A 9,740-nucleotide genomic window follows, 5' to 3' on the forward strand; every position below is an offset into this window, starting at 1 on the left:
CGTTCCCCCATGTCTCACGATAAAAATGATACCTCACTTGTGTGGGTAGGCCTAGCGCCCGCGACAGGAAACGGCCTAAAGCGCAACGTGGACACAGCCAAATTGGTGAAGGAAACAGAGGTGTTTTTTGCAAAGTGCCTACCTGTAGATTTTGGCCTGTAGCTCAGCTGCCACCTAGGGAAACCTACCAAACCTGTGCATTTCTGAAAACTAGAGACCCAGGGGAATCCAAGATGGGGTGACTTGTGTGGCTCGGACCAGGTTCTGTTACCCAGAATCCTTTGCAAACCTCAAAATTTGGCTAAAAAAAAACACATTTTCCTCACATTTCTGTGGGAGAAAGTTCTGGAATCTGAGAGGAGCCACGAATTTCCTTCCCCCCAGCGTTCCCCTACGTCTCCCGATAAAAATGATACCTCACTTGTGTGGGTAGGCCTAGCGCCCGCGACAGGAAACGGCCTAAAGCGCAACGTGGACACAGCCAAATTGGTGAAGGAAAACAGAGGTGTTTTTTGCAAAGTGCCTACCTGTAGATTTTGGCCTGTAGCTCAGCTGCCACCTAGGGAAATCTACCAAACCTGTGCATTTCTGAAAACTAGAGACCTAGGGGAATCCAAGATGGGGTGACTTGTGTGGCTCGGACCAGGTTCTGTTACCCAGAATCCTTTGCAAACCTCAAAATTTGGCTAAAAAAAACACATGTTCCTCACATTTCTGTGGCAGAAAGTTCTGAAATCTGAGAGGAGCCACGAATTTTCTTCCCCCCAGCGTTCCCCCACGTCTCCCGATAAAAATGATACCTCACTTGTGTGGGTAGGCCTAGCGCCCGCGACAGGAAACGCCCCAAAGCGCAACGTGGACAGAGCCAAATTGGGGAAGGAAAACAGAGGTGTTTTTGCAAAGTGCCTACCTGTAGATTTTGGCCTGTAGCTCAGCCGCCACCTAGGGAAACCTACCAAACCTGTGCATTTCTGAAAACTAGAGACCTAGGGGAATCCAAGATGGGGTGACTTGTGTGGCTCGGACCAGGTTCTGTTACCCAGAATCCTTTGCAAACCTCAAAATTTGGCTAAGAAAACACATGTTCCTCACATTTCTGTGGCAGAAAGTTCTGGAATCTGAGAGGAGCCACGAATTTCCTTCCACCCAGCGTTCCCCCACGTCTCCCGATAAAAATGATACCTCACTTGTGTGGGTAGGCCTAGCGCCCCGCGACAGGAAACGCCCCAAAGCGGAACGTGGACACAGCCAAATTGGTGAAGGAAAACAGAGGTGTTTTTTGCAAAGTGCCTACCTGTAGATTTTGGCCTGTAGCTCAGCCGCCACCTAGGGAAACCTACCAAACCTGTGCATTTCTGAAAACTAGAGACCTAGGGGAATCCAAGATGGGGTGACTTGTGTGGCTCGGACCAGGTTCTGTTACCCAGAATCCTTTGCAAACCTCAAAATTTGGCTAAAAAAAACACATGTTCCTCACATTTCTGTGGCAGAAAGTTCTGGAATCTGAGAGGAGCCACGAATTTCCTTCCACCCAGCGTTCCCCCACGTCTCCCGATAAAAATGATACCTCACTTGTGTGGGTAGGCCTAGCGCCCGCGACAGGAAACGCCCCAAAGCGCAACGTGGACACAGCCAAATTGGTGAAGGAAAACAGAGGTGTTTTTTGCAAAGTGCCTACCTGTAGATTTTGGCCTGTAGCTCAGCCGCCACCTAGGGAAACCTACCAAACCTGTGCATTTCTGAAAACTAGAGACCTAGGGGAATCCAAGCTGGGGTGACTTGTGTGGCTCGGACCAGGTTCTGTTACCCAGAATCCTTTGCAAACCTCAAAATGTGGCTAAAAAAACACATGTTCCTCACATTTCTGTGGCAGAAAGTTCTGGAATCTGAGAGGAGCCACGAATTTCCTTCCACCCAGCGTTCCTCCACGTCTCCCGATAAAAATAATACCTCACTTGTGTGGGTAGGCCTAGCGCCCGCGACAGGAAACGCCCCAAAGCGCAACGTGGACACAGCCAAATTGGTGAAGGAAAACAGAGGTGTTTTTTGCAAAGTGCCTACCTGTAGATTTTGGCCTGTAGCTCAGCCGCCACCTAAGCAAACCTGTGCATTTCTGAAAACTAGAGACCTAGGGGAATCCAAGATGGGGTGACTTGTGTGGCTCGGACCAGGTTCTGTTACCCAGAATCCTTTGCAAACCTCAAAATGTGGCTAAAAAAAAACATGTTCCTCACATTTCTGTGGCAGAAAGTTCTGGAATCTGAGAGGAGCCACGAATTTCCTTCCACCCAGCGTTCCCCCACGTCTCCCGATAAAAATGATACCTCACTTGTGTGGGTAGGCCTAGCGCCCGCGACAGGAAAACGGCCTAAAGCGCAACGTGGACACAGCCAAATTGGTGAAGGAAAACAGAGGTGTTTTTTGCAAAGTGCCTACCTGTAGATTTTGGCCTGTAGCTCAGCTGCCACCTAGGGAAACCTACCAAACCTGTGCATTTCTGAAAACTAGAGACCTAGGGGAATCCAAGATGGGGTGACTTGTGTGGCTCGGACCAGGTTCTGTTACCCAGAATCCTTTGCAAACCTCAAAATTTGGCTAAAAAAACACATGTTCCTCATATTTCTGTGGCAGAAAGTTCTGGAATCTGAGAGGAGCCACGAATTTCCTTCCCCCCAGTGTTCCCCTACGTCTCCCGATAAAAATGATACCTCACTTGTGTGGGTAGGCCTAGCGCCCGCGACAGGAAACGCCCCAAAGCGCAACGTGGACACAGCCAAATTGGGGAAGGAAAACAGAGGTGTTTTTTGCAAAGTGCCTACCTGTAGATTTTGGCCTGTAGCTCAGCCGCCACCTAGGGAAACCTACCAAACCTGTGCATTTCTGAGAACTAGAGACCTAGGGGAATCCAAGATGGGGTGACTTGTGTGGCTCGGACCAGGTTCTGTTACCCAGAATCCTTTCCAAACCTCAAAATTTGGCTAAAAAAACACATGTTCCTCACTTTTCTGTGGCAGAAAGTTCTGGAATCTGAGAGGAGCCACGAATTTCCTTCCACCCAGCGTTCCCCCACGTCTCCCGATAAAAATGATACCTCACTTGTGTGGGTAGGCCTAGCGCCCGCGACAGGAAACGCCCCAAAGCGCAACGTGGACACAGCCAAATTGGTGAAGGAAAACAGAGGTGTTTTTTGCAAAGTGCCTACCTGTAGATTTTGGCCTGTAGCTCAGCCGCCACCTAGGGAAACCTACCAAACCTGTGCATTTCTGAAAACTAGAGACCTAGGGGAATCCAAGATGGGGTGACTTGTGTGGCTCGGACCAGGTTCTGTTACCCAGAATCCTTTGCAAACATCAAAATTTGGCTAAAAAAACACATGTTCCTCACATTTCTGTGGCAGAAAGTTCTGGAATCTGAGAGGAGCCACGAATTTCCTTCCACCCAGCGTTCCCCCACGTCTCCCAATAAAAATGATACCTCACTTGTGTGGGTAGGCCTAGCGCCCGCGACAGGAAACGCCCCAAAGCGCAACGTGGACACAGCCAAATTGGTGAAGGAAAACAGAGGTGTTTTTTGCAAAGTGCCTACCTGTAGATTTTGGCCTGTAGCTCAGCCGCCACCTAGGGAAACCTACCAAACCTGTGCATTTCTGAAAATTAGAGACCTAGGGGAATCCAAGATGGGGTGACTTGTGTGGCTCGGACCAGGTTCTGTTACCCAGAATCCATTGTAAACCTCAAAATGTGGCTAAAAAAACACATGTTCCTCACATTTCTGTGGCAGAAAGTTCTGGAATATGAGAGGAGCCACGAATTTCCTTCCACCCAGCGTTCCCCCACGTCTCCCAATAAAAATGATACCTCACTTGTGTGGGTAGGCCTAGCGCCCGCGACAGGAAACGCCCCAAAGCGCAACGTGGACACAGCCAAATTGGTGAAGGAAAACAGAGGTGTTTTTTGCAAAGTGCCTACCTGTAGATTTTGGCCTGTAGCTCAGCCGCCACCTAGGGAAACCTACCAAACCTGTGCATTTCTGAAAACTAGAGACCTAGGGGAATCCAAGATGGGGTGACTTGTGTGGCTCGGACCAGGTTCTGTTACCCAGAATCCTTTGCAAACATCAAAATTTGGCTAAAAAAACACATGTTCCTCACATTTCTGTGGCAGAAAGTTCTGGAATCTGAGAGGAGCCACGAATTTCCTTCCACCCAGCGTTCCCCCACGTCTCCCGATAAAAATGATACCTCACTTGTGTGGGTAGGCCTAGCGCCCGCGACAGGAAACGCCCCAAAGCGCAACGTGGACACAGCCAAATTGGTGAAGGAAAACAGAGGTGTTTTTTGCAAAGTGCCTACCTGTAGATTTTGGCCTGTAGCTCAGCCGCCACCTAGGGAAACCTACCAAACCTGTGCATTTCTGAAAACTAGAGACCTAGGGGAATCCAAGATGGGGTGACTTGTGTGGCTCGGACCAGGTTCTGTTACCCAGAATCCATTGCAAACCTCAAAATGTGGCTAAAAAAACACATGTTCCTCATATTTCTGTGGCAGAAAGTTCTGGAATCTGAGAGGAGCCACGAATTTCCTTCCACCCAGCGTTCCCCCACGTCTCCCGATAAAAATGATACCTCACTTGTGTGGGTAGGCCTAGCGCCCGCGACAGGAAACGCCCCAAAGCGCAACGTGGACACAGCCAAATTGGTGAAGGAAAACAGAGGTGTTTTTTGCAAAGTGCCTACCTGTAGATTTTGGCCTGTAGCTCAGCCGCCACCTAGGGAAACCTACCAAACCTGTGCATTTCTGAAAACTAGAGACCTAGGGGAATCCAAGATGGGGTGACTTGTGTGGCTCGGACCAGGTTCTGTTACCCAGAATCCTTTGCAAACCTCAAAATGTGGGTAAAAAAACACATGTTCCTGACATTTCTGTTTCAGAAAGTTCTGGAATCTGAGAGGAGCACGAATTTCCTTCCACCCAGCGTTCCCCCACGTCTCCGATAAAAATGATACCTCACTTGTGTGGTAGGCCTAGCGCCCGCGACAGGAAGCGCCCCAAAGCGCAACGTGGACACAGCCAAATTGGTGAAGGAAAACAGAGGTGTTTTTTGCAAAGTGCCTACCTGTAGATTTTGGCCTGTAGCTCAGCCGCCACCTAGGGAAACCTACCAAACCTGTGCATTTCTGAAAACTAGAGACCTAGGGAATCCAAGCTGGGGTGACTTGTGTGGCTCGGACCAGGTTCTGTTACCCAGAATCCTTTGCAAACCTCAAAATGTGGCTAAAAAACACATGTTCCTCACATTTCTGTGGCAGAAAGTTCTGGAATCTGAGAGGAGCCACGAATTTCCTTCCCCCCAGCGTTCCCCTACGTCTCCCGATAAAAATGATACCTCACTTGTGTGGGTAGGCCTAGCGCCCGCGACAGGAAACGCCCCAAAGCGCAACGTGGACACAGCCAAATTGGTGAAGGAAAACAGAGGTGTTTTTTGCAAAGTGCCTACCTGTAGATTTTGGCATGTAGCTCAGCCGCCACCTAGGGAAACCTACCAAACCTGTGCATTTCTGAAAACTAGAGACCTAGGGGAATCCAAGATGGGTGACTTGTGTGGCTCGGACCAGGTTCTGTTACCCAGAATCCTTTGCAAACCTCAAAATTTGGCTAAAAAAACACATGTTCCTCACATTTCTGTGGCAGAAAGTTCTGGAATCTGAGAGGAGCCACGAATTTCCTTCCACCCAGCGTTCCCCCATGTCTCACGATAAAAATGATACCTCACTTGTGTGGGTAGGCCTAGCGCCCGCGACAGGAAACGGCCTAAAGCGCAACGTGGACACAGCCAAATTGGTGAAGGAAAACAGAGGTGTTTTTTGCAAAGTGCCTACCTGTAGATTTTGGCCTGTAGCTCAGCTGCCACCTAGGGAAATCTACCAAACCTGTGCATTTCTGGAAACTAGAGACCTAGGGGAATCCAAGATGGGTGACTTGTGTGGCTCGGACCAGGTTCTGTTACCAGAATCCTTTGCAAACCTCAAATTTGGCTAAAAAAAACACATGTTCCTCACATTTCTGTGGCAGAAAGTTCTGGAATCTGAGAGGAGCCACGAATTTCCTTCCACCCAGCGTTCCCCCATGTCTCACGATAAAAATGATACCTCACTTGTGTGGGTAGGCCTAGCGCCCGCGACAGGAAACGCCCCAAAGCGCAACGTGGACACAGCCAAATTGGGGAAGGAAAACAGAGGTGTTTTTGCAAAGTGCCCTACCTGTAGATTTTGGCCTGTAGCTCAGCCGCCACCTAGGGAAACCTACCAAACCTGTGCATTTCTGAAAACTAGAGACCTAGGGGAATCCAAGATGGGGTGACTTGTGTGGCTCGGACCAGGTTCTGTTACCCAGAATCCTTTGCAAACCTCAAATTTGGCTAAGAAAACACATGTTCCTCACATTTCTGTGGCAGAAAGTTCTGGAATCTGAGAGGAGCCACCGAATTTCCTTCCACCCAGCGTTCCCCCACGTCTCCCGATAAAAATGATACCTCACTTGTGTGGGTAGGCCTAGCGCCCGCGACAGGAAACGCCCCAAAGCGGAACGTGGACACAGCCAAATTGGTGAAGGAAAACAGAGGTGTTTTTGCAAAGTGCCTACCTGTAGATTTTGGCCTGTAGCTCAGCCGCCACCTAGGGAAACCTACCAAACCTGTGCATTTCTGAAAACTAGAGACCTAGGGGAATCCAAGATGGGGTGACTTGTGTGGCTCGGACCAGGTTCTGTTACCCAGAATCCTTTGCAAACCTCAAAATTTGGCTAAAAAAACACATGTTCCTCACATTTCTGTGGCAGAAAGTTCTGGAATCTGAGAGGAGCCACAAATTTCCTTCCACCCAGCGTTCCCCCACGTCTCCCGATAAAAATGATACCTCACTTGTGTGGGTAGGCCTAGCGCCCGCGACAGGAAACGCCCCAAAGCGCAACGTGGACACAGCCAAATTGGTGAAGGAAAACAGAGGTGTTTTTTGCAAAGTGCCTACCTGTAGATTTTGGCCTGTAGCTCAGCCGCCACCTAGGGAAACCTACCAAACCTGTGCATTTCTGAAAACTAGAGACCTAGGGGAATCCAAGCTGGGGTGACTTGTGTGGCTCGGACCAGGTTCTGTTACCCAGAATCCTTTGCAAACCTCAAAATGTGGCTAAAAAAACACATGTTCCTCACATTTCTGTGGCAGAAAGTTCTGGAATCTGAGAGGAGCCACGAATTTCCTTCCACCCAGCGTTCCCCCACGTCTCCCGATAAAAATAATACCTCACTTGTGTGGGTAGGCCTAGCGCCCGCGACAGGAAACGCCCCAAAGCGCAACGTGGACACAGCCAATTGGTGAAGGAAAACAGAGGTGTTTTTGCAAAGTGCCTACCTGTAGATTTTGGCCTGTAGCTCAGCCGCACCTAAGGAAACCTACCAAACCTGTGCATTTCTGAAAACTAGAGACCTAGGGGAATCCAAGCTGGGGTGACTTGTGTGGCTCGGACCAGGTTCTGTTACCCAGAATCCTTTGCAAACCTCAAAATGTGGCTAAAAAAACACATGTTCCTCACATTTCTGTGGCAGAAAGTTCTGGAATCTCAGAGGAGCCACGAATTTCCTTCCACCCAGCGTTCCCCACGTCTCCCGATAAAAATAATACCTCACTTGTGTGGGTAGGCCTAGCGCCCCGCGACAGGAAACGCCCCAAAGCGCAACGTGGACACAGCCAAATTGGTGAAGGAAAACAGAGGTGTTTTTTGCAAAGTGCCTACCTGTAGATTTTGGCCTGTAGCTCAGCCGCCACCTAAGGAAACCTACCAAACCTGTGCATTTCTGAAAACTAGAGACCTAGGGGAATCCAAGATGGGGTGACTTGTGTGGCTCGGACCAGGTTCTGTTACCCAGAATCCTTTGCAAACCTCAAAATGTGGCTAAAAAAAAACATGTTCCTCACATTTCTGTGGCAGAAAGTTCTGGAATCTGAGAGGAGCCACGAATTTCCTTCCACCCAGCGTTCCCCACGTCTCCCGATAAAAATGATACCTCACTTGTGTGGGTAGGCCTAGCGCCCGCGACAGGAAACGGCCTAAAGCGCAACGTGGACACAGCCAAATTGGTGAAGGAAAACAGAGGTGTTTTTTGCAAAGTGCCTACCTGTAGATTTTGGCCTGTAGCTCAGCTGCCACCTAGGGAAACCTACCAAACCTGTGCATTTCTGAAAACTAGAGACCTAGGGGAATCCAAGATGGGGTGACTTGTGTGGCTCGGACCAGGTTCTGTTACCCAGAATCCTTTGCAAACCTCAAAATTTGGCTAAAAAAACACATGTTCCTCATATTTCTGTGGCAGAAAGTTCTGGAATCTGAGAGGAGCCACGAATTTCCTTCCCCCCAGTGTTCCCCTACGTCTCCCGATAAAAATGATACCTCACTTGTGTGGGTAGGCCTAGCGCCCGCGACAGGAAACGCCCCAAAGCGCAACGTGGACACAGCCAAATTGGGGAAGGAAAACAGAGGTGTTTTTTGCAAAGTGCCTACCTGTAGATTTTGGCCTGTAGCTCAGCCGCCACCTAGGGAAACCTACCAAACCTGTGCATTTCTGAGAACTAGAGACCTAGGGAATCCAAGATGGGGTGACTTGTGTGGCTCGGACCAGGTTCTGTTACCCAGAATCCTTTCCAAACTCAAAATTTGGCTAAAAAAACACATGTTCCTCACTTTTCTGTGGTAGAAAGTTCTGGAATCTGAGAGGAGCCACGAATTTCCTCCACCAGCGTTCCCCACGTCTCCCAATAAAAATGATACCTCACTTGTGTGGGTAGGCCTAGCGCCCGCGACAGGAAACGCCCCAAAGCGCAACGTGGACACAGCCAAATTGGTGAAGGAAAACAGAGGTGTTTTTTGCAAAGTGCCTACCTGTAGATTTTGGCCTGTAGCTCAGCCGCCACCTAGGGAAACCTACCAAACCTGTGCATTTCTGAAAACTAGAGACCTAGGGGAATCCAAGATGGGGTGACTTGTGTGGCTCGGACCAGGTTCTGTTAACCCAGAATCCTTTGCAAACATCAAAATTTGGCTAAAAAAACACATGTTCCTCACATTTCTGTGGCAGAAAGTTCTGGAATCTGAGAGGAGCCACGAATTTCCTTCCACCCAGCGTTCCCCCACGTCTCCCAATAAAAATGATACCTCACTTGTGTGGGTAGGCCTAGCGCCCGCGACAGGAAACGCCCCAAAGCGCAACGTGGACACAGCCAAATTGGTGAAGGAAAACAGAGGTGTTTTTTGCAAAGTGCCTACCTGTAGATTTTGGCCTTGTAGCTCAGCCGCCACCTAGGGAAACCTACCAAACCTGTGCATTTCTGAAAACTAGAGACCTAGGGAATCCAAGATGGGTGACTTGTGTGGCTCGGACCAGGTTCTGTTACCCAGAATCCATTGTAAACCTCAAAATGTGGCTAAAAAAACACATGTTCCTCACATTTCTGTGGCCAGAAAGTTCTGGAATATGAGAGGAGCCACGAATTTCCTTCCACCCAGCGTTCCCCCACGTCTCCCAATAAAAATGATACCTCACTTGTGTGGGTAGGCCTAGCGCCCGCGACAGGAAACGCCCCAAAGCGCAACGTGGACACAGCCAAATTGGTGAAGGAAAACAGAGGTGTTTTTTGCAAAGTGCCTACCTGTAGATTTTGGCCTGTAGCTCAGCCGCCACCTAGGGAAACCC

The sequence above is a fragment of the Pleurodeles waltl genome, chromosome 1_2, assembly GCF_031143425.1.
Source record: "Pleurodeles waltl isolate 20211129_DDA chromosome 1_2, aPleWal1.hap1.20221129, whole genome shotgun sequence".
Lineage (NCBI taxonomy): Eukaryota > Metazoa > Chordata > Amphibia > Caudata > Salamandridae > Pleurodeles > Pleurodeles waltl.